At 42.3% G+C, this 11539-nt stretch overlaps 1 long non-coding RNA gene across 2 annotated transcripts in view; it reads left to right on the forward strand.

The window, feature by feature from the left end:
* Positions 1–10557, forward strand: part of LOC143831768 (uncharacterized) — a 45352-nt gene extending 34795 nt beyond the window's left edge. Inside the window, exons 3-4 of one of the 2 annotated variants that reach the window (XR_013228959.1) lie at positions 5879–5971; positions 10248–10557. This is a non-coding gene — a long non-coding RNA (uncharacterized LOC143831768). Of the gene's footprint in view, positions 1–5878; positions 5972–7116; positions 7253–10247 lie in introns of those variants that run through there. The other variant, XR_013228960.1, reaches the window with a different exon arrangement.
* The last annotated feature ends 982 nt before the right edge of the window (positions 10558–11539 follow it).

Raw genomic sequence — 11539 nt, forward strand, 5'->3', positions numbered from 1 at the left:
CCATTAGGGCCCCCTGCTGATAACCGCCTGGCTCACTCTCTGTAACGCAAATTAATGCGTTATCCCTATTTTTTTTTTGTCATGCTAACTAATGAAGTTAATAGGAAGAAGCACATTGCTCATAATTTAGAAACATGGTAATTGCAATGGCCATTTATGTGGATAATAAGGAAAGTGCAGGGTAATGATTGCATTAGAAAAAACAAACAAGTGCTCTGACAAGATACAAAACCTCCCATTGTGGCTCAGATTTTCATATTAGTGGGAATGGTGTGCCATATATATATATTTGTTGTTAGGAGCGAAGTCATGTCTGATCCATTGCGACCCCATGGACAATGATCCTCCAGGCCTTCCTGTCCTCTACCATTCCTCAGAGTCCATTTAAGTTTGCACCTATTGCTTCAGTGACTCCATCCAGCCACTTCATTCTCTGTCATCCCCTTCTTCTTTTGCCCTCGATCGCTCCCAGCATTAGGCTCTTCTCCAGGGAGTCCTTCCTTCTCATGAGGTGGCCAAAGTATTGAGTTTCATCTTCAGGATCTGGCCTTCTAAGGAGCAGTCAGGGCTGATCTCCTCTAGGACTGACCGGTTTGTTCGCCTTGCAGTCCAAGGGACTTGCAAGAGTCTTCTCCAGCACTCGAGTTCAAAAGCCTCAATTCTTTGATGCTCGGCCTTCCTTATGGTCCAACTTTCACAGCCATACATTGCAGCTGGGAAGACCATAGCCTTGATTAGACGCTGTCGAGATTTGCCATAGCTTTCCTCCCCAGGAGCAAGTGTCTTTTAATTTCTTTGCTGCAGTCCCCATCTGCAGTAATCTTGGAGCCCAGGAAAATAAAATCTGTCACTACTTCCATTTCTTCCCTATTTATTTGCCATTTATTTGAGATGCCATGATCTTTGTTTTCTTGATGTTGAGTTTCAAGCCAACTTTTGCACTGTCCTCCTTCACCCGCATCAAAAGGCTCTTTAGTTCCTCTCCGCTTTCTGCCATTAGAGTGGTATCATCTGCATATCTGAGGTTGATATTTCTCCCTGCAATCTTGATCCCAATCTAACCTCGCCTTTCTCATGATGTGCTCCGCATACAAGTTAAATAGGCAAGGCGACAGTATACAGCCTTGCTGAACTCCTTTCTCAATTTTGAACCAATCAGTGATTCCATGCCCAGTTCTCACTGTTGCTTCTTGACCTGCATATAGGTTTTTCAAGAGACAGATATGTGTGTTCAATGCCCGTGGCCGCCCATCAGACACATAGAGGCAGCATTGCCCCCGGGTGTGGAGTTCCTGGGCCCAGTGGGAAGGCCTCCCCCCCGGCAGCGCAGCGGCCTTCCCAGGGAAGCACACCCGGGGCCTTGAGGGGAAGACCTCCTTCTGTACTCACGGTGTCCTGCCTCTTCCCTGTCTCTTTCTGGCATGTCTTGGTGAGGGCTGTGGCAGTGAAGGAAGATCAATGGGCTCCCCCTGATATTAAACTCTGACTCTTGTCTCTCCTCCCTCCTCCCTCTTGAAGTAGGGTGGGGGAAGGGATGGGGGCTTCGCCATGTTGTTGCTGCTATGTTTTTTATTGTATTGTTGATTGTCCATTTTAATGGGTTTTAATGGGGGTTTTAAGTTGGACTTTCTGTAACCCGCCACAAGCCTTTTGGTAGTAGCGGGTAACAAAGATGATGATGATGATGATGATGATGTTTGGAAGCCATAGCTTGCTGTCTTGAGCAGAGTTGTCTGAAACTTAAGTTTTCCAAGACAAAGCTCCTATGGTTAGGGAAGAAGGGGGCATGTCAGGAAATGCATTTACCTGACCTGGCTGGGATGTAATTTAACACTGCACCCATGCCAGGAATTTGGGTGTGATCCTCGATGCCTCCCTTTCTATGGAGGAGGGTAGCCCACTAGGCATTTCAACAACTATGCCAGGTGAGGCTACTTCTGTAACGCACTCTATGGTGGCCTGCCCTTGTCCCTGACTTGGAAATTGCAGCTGCTACAGAATGTAGCCACTACAGTCCTCACAGGAACATCTTGGAGGGCTCATATCCAGCCTGTGCTGAGGCAGCCACATTGGTTGCCGGTTGCAGCCCGGATCAGGTTCAAAATCCCAGTTTTGACCTTAAAGGCCTTATACAGTCTGGGACCCACATATCTGAGGGACCGCCTGTCACCTTATGCCCCCTGCAGAGCTTTACACTCTGCGGATACCAACTTGCTGGTTGTACCCAACCCCCAGAAGGTTTACCTGGCCTCAACCAGGACCAGGGCTTTTTCCATTCTGGCCCCGAACTGGTGGAATGAGCTTCTAGAAGGGCTGAGGGCTTGCAGGAGCTCTCTGTGTTCCAAAGGGCCTGTAAGATGGAACTTTTCCTCTGGGTCCTTGGTTAAGCTCAGGGTGCAGAAGATCAGATGGGCCGCTCTTGCCCAGATCATCATCAGCAATGAACTGTTGACATCCATAGATTGTCCCTTGAAGCCCAGAGAGGGAGTTTTCTGATTTCGGAGGGAGGAGGACAGGTTTTTTGCCACTAGGATATCATGGTTTTATTAATTTTAATAGGGGCGAAGCCCGTTACATTCAGGAATACAACAGGCACTAGATTAGCGGGGTGGAGTGGAAGAACTCTGTGGATGGCCTCTCCCTCTCCCCAGGACCAAGAAAGGCTGCAGGCAGCTGTTATGGAACTCTCCAGCAGGGGCAGCGCTCACATGGCAGAGATCTGCAGCCTCCAAGCCTCAGAGGGAAATGGAAGGAGGAGGAGGAGGAGGAGAAGGAGGAGGTGGGAGACAGAAAGCAATTGGCTGGCCGCTGGACAGACAGGCAAGCCAGTTCGAGGAGCAGGCACTCGGGGGCAGGACAGCCATTTGTGTCTCAGACAACCTCCAAACATTGGTTCAGAACACTGACTGCTTCGCCTGATTCAAATAGGATGGACAGTAGAACTGAGTGTGGTCAGAATACTCTGAATGATCTCTCTCAACATAGTCCATGGGCCAAACTAGATGTTGGTATCAGATATTTTGCCATTTATGTTTTCCTGAAAGATATATGTCTTTGTATTATGTTTTTTATATGAGAACCGATTCTGATTGGTAGCTTGGCTTTTTATGATGTCATCAAGGGGGCTGAAGCCAGTTTTTCTGACCTCTTCTTGAGCTACAACTCATGAACCTAGTGACCAATTTCAAATTGTCATGCACTGTTCAAAAGCTTCAACAGCTTTATGATCTATGTTAAAAATGCAGGAGTCAAGATTAGGAATGCTCAACTACCCCCTAGTTTACCTTGCATCTTGTTTGCCATTCTTGGACAGGAACCTGATCTTTCATTGATTGCTTTTATATTTTGTCTGTCTCTTAATTTGCAGGTTACTTCACTGTATTCCTTTACCATCATGAAATGCCACACAGTTTGAGTTTCATAATTATGCATTCTCACACCACCCAAATGAGTTTTACTGCCCCACATCTTTGCTGTGTAATGGCTTTGCTCAGCGGGCAACTATTTCAATAGACAATTTGATCATCCATAAATCATATAAATCAATCATAAATAAATGTGTTCCAATCAAATCCTACCCTTTGGTTTTCTTCTAAGTAGTCCTTAGTCATGCTAATGGATACCAATCAGTTTGAACTGGCAGCGTCTTTGCAAAGTTTGGCAAAAACCCAATGCTAACCAGTTCAGCAGGAGTGTGTGGTTGTTTAGTGCCAATGAAACAGATCAGGTGATTAGCTCTCACCAGACTGACACCTTTGAATATGGTAAACTCTACTATTAAATGTGTTTGAGGTTAAATCGGTAGGATCCCTAGACAAGATGGAGCCCTGAGTAACTCCATAAGGCATATTCCAGTGGAGCAATACTTTCCTAGTGGCATGACCCTGAGCCTATCTTCTGGCAAGGACTGGAAACAATGTAGAATAGTACCCCTTAGCCCTGGTCCTGCAAGACAATCTTTTGGGATATTATGGTTAATGTTATCAAAAGTCACCAAGAGATTACAGAGAACGAACAGAGTTTTTTTTTTCATTGTTTCAGTGAAAGTACAATTGAAAATTCAGCTAAAGTGACCACAGTCTCTGTTCCAAAACCAGGTCTAAAGGCCAATGAAAATAGATCTAGATTACCTAGATAATCTGTGTCATACAAAGGCAGCTGGGGCTAGCCACCTACCACTATTTTATAGTAAAGAATGATGTATCTGAAGGTTACTGAGCCAGGAACTGAGCCAACTGGGCTGGAAGAAAGAACACAGGAGAGGATTTATAAGGAAGGTGAATGTTTTTGGATGTTTTTTTTCCTTTCCTAAACTGCTAACCTACATTAACTGAGCATTAACTGAGATTGCTTTGAAAGAGAACAGAGTTTAAGGGTGAGTGTGTGCTTGTAGCCTGCTGGAGAATGATGGTCTTTTGTCTGATCTATTGTTCTTTGTCTGGGGCTGATTGAAGGCCCCACCCTCTGTTGCTACTGGGAGGCAGAGACACCAGCCTTTGGTGCAAGCTGAAAGACATGAGTTCAATGGGTCTTGGCCTTTGGGTCTTAGCTTGGGGACCCTGCATCACCCTAGATCAGGGGTAGTCAAACTGCGGCCCTCCAGATGTCCATGGACTACAATTCCCAGGAGCCCCCTGCCAGCGAATGCTGGCAGGGGGCTCCTGGGAATTGTAGTCCATGGACATCTGGAGGGCCGCAGTTTGACTACCCCTGCCCTAGATACTTTAAAGCCTCTAACCATTTATGAAGGCAGAAAGCCAGCAAGAGAACAGGGGCGACCCAGTGTTTTACAGAGAGTGCCACATGTATGCTTATTTGCCCACTAGGTGGAAATCATGGATATGTGCTTGCTGGATGGAGCTCATGGCTCTCAGGGAGAAGGTTTGTTTCCTTGAGGCTGAGGTTGCCAACCTGGAGAAGCTGACGCAGAGAGAGAGGTTTGGGGAAGAGACCCTCAGGGACTTACCAGTACAGTCCCACTCAAGTGTTGACAGCTTTCCTGCTGTTGTGGAGAATGAGAGTCACAAGGTCAGAGGGCATCAGCTGTGGAGAAGGAGGAAGGGATCCCTTCCTTGGGTTATGAACCAATATTCTCTCATCCCTGGGGAGCTGGGAGGAGGTAGGCTTCTGATAGTGGGCTTGATCTTTAGAAACCTAGAGAGTAGGGTCCATGACAGGCTTTTTGACCACATGTTGTGAAGGTTGCAGACATCATATGCTGTCTAGATGGGTTGATAAAATCATTGAAGGACCTGAGAAGAAATATATTGGCAACTAGTGCAGATGGGCCAAGACTGGAATATATGGTCCCTATGACCCATGCTAGTTGACTCTGGCTGCTGCGTTCTGTACTAGTTGAAACTTCTGAATATTTTTAAATGGCAGCCACATGCAAAGTGCATTGCAGTAATCCAATCGAGACGGAACCAGGGCATACAATCTGGATAGATCTTTTCCTCCCAGGAAAGGCTGCAGCTGCCTAACCAGTCAAAGCTGGTAAAAAAAACACCCCGGTAAAAACACCCCTGCTACAGCTGCTATTTGTTTATTCACTGTCATGTCCTTCATTGATTCACTATCATAATCTATAATAACTAAATAATTTTTAAACTACTTTGGTCTACTGCCCCCCCCCCCCAAAAAATGTAGAGAAACCTGGTGGTCAGGAAGGGGAAAAATCAATATATACATTAAGGTAAAATTATTTAGTTCTGGTTTTAATTGTCTTAATGATGTGGTATTGTCCTTTTTAGTTGGTTGCCTGTATGATTTGGTGGCACATATGAAGGCAAAATGGTGGGATATAAATTCAGTAAGTAAATTAAAACAAAATAGTAGACATTACTATATGAAAAATATTCTTTTTAAAAATGTAAAGGAAAGAGATGACCTTAAGAGTTTACTTCAGTGGCTGTAGAAGAATATACTTAGTGCAGTTCCTCGTATGAAAGCAGAAGCATGACGCTTTAAGGTAAGTTTTAATGAAATAAAGGTGTGCCTATGGAATGATTCACATGATCTAATTTAGTTTGCTTTCAGAATTATATCAGAAGAAATATCTCATGTTATGCCTTATTAATTAAAAAAATATATTGTCACAACCATAAACTAAACATTTGTTAGAATACAAACATGATTACAATGTCCAACCAAACAACTTTGGGATTTTTTGTAGCTTTAAGAAATGAGGCATTTTCTTAAATAAAAATAGTCTTTTATTTGACAATACATTGTGTTTATATGGGGATGAGAAACATACACTAGAAATAGATCACATAACAGTATGGAAGATGGTAATCTAACTTCCCTCAACAACTATGAAAAATCCCACCGAGGTAAATACAGATCTTTAATTGCAGTTTATTTGTTACTAGATAGCCAAACTTTCCAGACACCTTCAGAATAAATTATAATGATAATACCATGGTTAGCTCATTTTAATGGTCAGATCCTACATTGCTGATGCTAATGGGGATTAAGTATTAGCACTCTGATTGTAACATGAACATTTGCCAAGACCTTTCACTTTCCTTTAATATACAATGCTTGTTATAAGACTGAATAGCCATTTGGAGGCAAAATTTACCTGTGCCAGCCTTCTGAAAGTAGTAATATTTTAGTTATAGGCGCATGCCTAGATGAAGATGTTGAAAGTCACTCAAAACCATACTTGTTCTAGGATTCCAGAGGACAGTTCATCAATGTGGTCATGAAACCCTTGTCCATCTTTCACTATATAACATAGTCAGTCAGGATACATTTTAGTGATAAGTGCATATGACTTTACTTTCATCTTTTGAGTTAGTAATAACTGCTAATATCCTGGCTCCACTGAAGTAAATGTCCCTCAGTGCTTTTAAGTACAGAAGATCAGGTTTTCCATAATCCGTTCCTTTAGTGTCCTAGAATTTATTTCTGCACTTTCGTTCATTTCCCCTTGAATTCAATATAACAATGATAATTTCTAAAAATGTCTGAAATTGGATTATATAATATGTTACAATTTTCAGATTAGATTTTTTTAAATATTGTGTTATCAATACTTATGTGCATTTATAAAATCCTGCAAAAAGAATGGATCAACATTCTTTTTTTTTCTTTTTTTCTTTTTTGCAGCATTCTACATTCCTGTGCCCTGGTAAAACACCACATGAAAAGAATCTTAATTCTACCTTAAATACAACCACCGCCAAGATAGCATTTTGCTATGTTTTTTATATATATTGGTAGCACGGGGGATGCAATACACTTTCCAAACTATGCGAAATTTTACATGTTGCGGATTTTACATGTACAGTGCCTTTTTCCAGTTTGTCCTTCTCCCTTCCTCCATGAATGCAAGTCCACATCACAATATTCTGTTCTGTTTTGTAACGAGTGTTTGCTTTCCATTTCAGGCCTTAGTTACATTGTTGGGTTGGCCTAGTGTGTTTTTGAACTGTGCAGCAGGCGCTTCTGGTCTCCATAATATGGGTTACCTATTTCTTTGTGAACTGCATGGCATGCCCATCACCACTTTGTAACATCACTGACATGTCATCCTAAACAGAATTACATCTTTCTAAACTCATTGACTTCAATGAACTTTGATGGGTGCAATTCAATTTAGGATGGCACTGTGACTCCTACACATATAGAGTGCGGTGGAATAAATATGGAAATTGGTTCCTCTTTGGAATCAAGGCCAGGTTATGCAGAGCTCTGAAATTTGGGTAGAAATGAAGAGGAGAAAAATTACAAAAGTGTCACTGCTTTTAAAATTGCTTCAATAGTGTCATACGTGGGTTTTTTAATCAATAATTTTGCAGATATTATCACTCCGGTAACCATATTTAGTTGGGAGACCTTTATCAAAGCATGACTTCATGGTGTGGATAAAAAAATATTTATTCCTTTTCCTTCTTTATAGTTCATGTTGATTACTGAGACTCAAAGCAGATTACACACAAATGAGACATTCAGCAAACAATGCTATATAGCCAGGATCACAAACATTAGAAATAGTGCCCCCCCTTGAAAAAGTAGCAGACATAAAATGTCATAACTAATTTTAAAAAATGGAATGACAAAAATAGAAACAGTGCAGTAAGAGGATAATGCATAAAATAAGCAGTGAGTACACTGCAATCCTGTTGCTTTTATAAAAGTGCCATCCATTCGGGTATGCTACAGCCTTATTTCTTTCATAAAACTGCCCTTCTGAACAGTTTTGCTTTGCAGTTTGTAGGGTGGCAGAAGTTAAGGAGCCTCCCAGTCTCTTCAGGAAGACCCTTCCACAAAGTGGGAGCCACAATGGAGAATATATGGACAGAGGAGAATCTTACCATTAGCTGGGTGGCACCTTTTGCTCAGATGGAGGCAGCCATCGCAGCAGAGTATAACAGGAGAAGGTGGCCCTGCAGATTTGTAGGGTTAAAGGCCATGGAGGGCTTTGTAGGTGATGATGATGATGTAGGTGATACCCTGCACTTAACCCAGCTACTAATGGTAACCAATGGATTGCCTGCAGAATGGGTGTAACTTGAATACTCTGACTAGTTTCTGATAGCAACTGAGGTGCAACATTCTACACCAAATGGAGTGTCCAGGATGACTTCAAGGGCAGACCCATGTAAAGCGCATTACAGTAGTCTAGGCACAGGATCCTGTAGTCTAGGCACAGTAGTCTAGGCACAGACTGAACAAGTCAAGGTAGAGACTCATTTTCCAGCTAAATAGAAAGTGGAAGATGGAAAGTGGAAGGAAGAAAGTGTTTTTCTTTAGAGCTGCATTAACCTGCTTGTCTGACAATAATTATGGGCAAGGGTCAGGCTAACCCTACCCAATTCTGAAAGCACAATGTCCTTCAAGACATCAGCCTTCTCACCTTGCATTATGTCTGTCTTGTCAGGATTCATTTCCATCTTGTTCTCTCTTTTCTATTTAACCACACCAGTCAGGCAGTGGCTTAAGACCTCTATCATATCAGCAGATAATTTAGATGAAGAAATATAAATCTGGGTGTCACCAGTATATTGATTACAGCCAACTCCCAAACTGTGAATTATTTATTTTAAGAGAATATAGAGACTGGATAGCACTGGAGATAGGACTGCACCTAGTGGAACCCCAAAGGACAAATACCACATGGTGACAACTGGTTTCCAATAGCAACCGTCTGAGTCTGGTTCATAAGGAACGATTGAGACCAATCTTAATCATTAAAACTAATCCAAAACCAAATTCCGATACCTACTTTTATCTCCAGGTGTGTTATACAGTCCTCAAGCTTTTGAGTATTAGAAAATAAATCTTATTTAGGAGAAAAGATGGAAGAAAAGCAATGGCTGAGGTGTATTCCCTACTCTTTCTCATTATTCCTCAAACCCACCTTCTCCTTTAAGTTTTTAGCCTGATGCCTTCCTTCTCATCTCCATCCAAAACGAAGTCGTGTCCATGTCCATTGGGGAAAATGCTGACCCAATTTTCTCCAGCGTTTCCTCTTCCAGATTGTATTGAATAAAGCAGTACAACCCAACGTAAATGAATCTGACTGAAAAGAAAGAGGATGTGAAGAACAGCTTGGTGGAAATCATGGCTCATTAGTGAGAAACAAGTCTATTCCTTCTCTGTCTCTGGAAAGAATCCAGTTCCTAAAATTACTCATGAATGTTGTGAAGGGTCCACAGCCAGTTGTTCGAAACCAAACCAACAAACCCCGAAGTTCCTTTGCTCGCTCTCCCCCCTCATCCTTCTCCAGTCTCTAGCTGAGTTTTAATCTGCCGTGTCATTGCCAAGTGCAGTTTTCAAAAACAATGTGCTCAAAACCAATCTCCCTTGGCTGCTGGATGGTTGTTGCATTGTGCCAGCTGAAGGGATTGTTTGGCACGCCACTATTACATAACAGAATGTGACTAAGATGGCCAGATGTGGCCTGTCACCTCAGTGATCAGCCAGCATGGAAAAGGCAAGGACAAGCTGTTTTCCACAAACAGGACTTACAGAGATGGACGTATACACAGAAAATACTTGGATCTGGCAAGGAAGGAGAACCAAACAGAAGCCTTATGAAGAACGATAAAAGAGATGGTCAGGTGCACATAAAAGATATACCAATAACACATTGTTAAAAAATAAATTGTCTTACAAATCCTGGATCTTCTTTGGTGTTTTTAATTGGAAATATGAAATTGATGCAAACCACAGCGGCAACATCCAACAACATCCAACAACAAAACTGAACTTGCTTCATTTGTTTCCTTTTGCAGGAGGAAGATCCTGCATTTATTTGAGAAGACTGGCAGGATATACTCCCATCTCTGGATTTGTGCCTTTTTTCCCCCTTGGCAAAAGAAAAAGGCAACAATCCCAAGATACTTCTTTTATGAAAATCCAACACATTGTACTAACCTCAGCAACCTATTCTTATTAAATCATTAAACAAAATTATCTGCACGAGAAAAAAAACAAAGCTTAGTTGAGCTGCCATTTAAAAAGGGGTGAGGGGGAGAAGGCTTGTCCCAGGAATTGTCTGTCTTGGCCTGTGTGTTCTGGCTGCGATGGACTTACCTGCTAGTAGCAGTTGGCTATAGAGGCTCCTACCACTCGTTATAGGTGGAAGCTTGGATGTGCTGATCTGAATGTGGCTCCTAGCTTTGCAGTTCGGTCCAAAGGGGATGTGGAAGACAAAGGAAACTAGAAGTGAAATAATTCAATTGCCAGCTATCATTCCCACAATGCAACAGCAATTATGACTCGGGGAGAACATTGAATGTGCAGCAAAGCTTTTCTCCCAGGCAACCACCAGGATTTCTAACTCCCATTTTACACATGGAGAATCAGAGAATGAGAGATGGCTGCATGCCCGGGGCTGCCAAGTGAATCCCTGGCGGTAGGTTAATGCAGAGCGGAAGCCAAGAAGTAGGGTTGCCAACTGCATGAGGGGAAACATGCCCTGTCCCTTTACTAGAGGCTTAATGTGTGGAAATGGGCATCTGAAGCTTTTCATGGCATGGAGGTAAGTAATATCACCTGGTAAATAACATCCCATCAAGTATCTATTAAAGGAGCAGGCAGCTGGTAACTCCATCATGAAGCAGGGCTTCTTTGTTTTCCACTGGCTCTGTTTCCAGTCATGATCTTTTTACTGTACTTTGTGCGATGTTGTGTTGCATTCAGAGATTTCCAGAGTCTTGTGAGGGCTAATTCAGTCATTTGTTGATGTGAGTAGAATGGAACAGGACCTCATGGATTAGAATTGTGGGGACAATTTCTTTTTTACAAATCTCTCTCTCTCTCTCTCTCTCTCTCTCTCTCTCTCTCTCTCTCTCTCTCTCTCTCTCTCTCTCTCTCTCTCTCTCTCTCTCTCTCATATATTTTTATCTCACTTTTCCTCTCAGGATTCCAAACATCTGACCACAACATAGCTGTTGTTTCATGTGAGGAGCCATTCAGTTGTAGTAACTTGCCACCTAATTTTTTGTGGCTTACTATTCCAGCATTTATTCAGTTGAATAAATTAAAATATAATCTTGATACAAGTATAAATACTTGGGTACAT

Source organism: Paroedura picta, chromosome 3 (assembly GCF_049243985.1).
Source record: "Paroedura picta isolate Pp20150507F chromosome 3, Ppicta_v3.0, whole genome shotgun sequence".
Lineage (NCBI taxonomy): Eukaryota > Metazoa > Chordata > Lepidosauria > Squamata > Gekkonidae > Paroedura > Paroedura picta.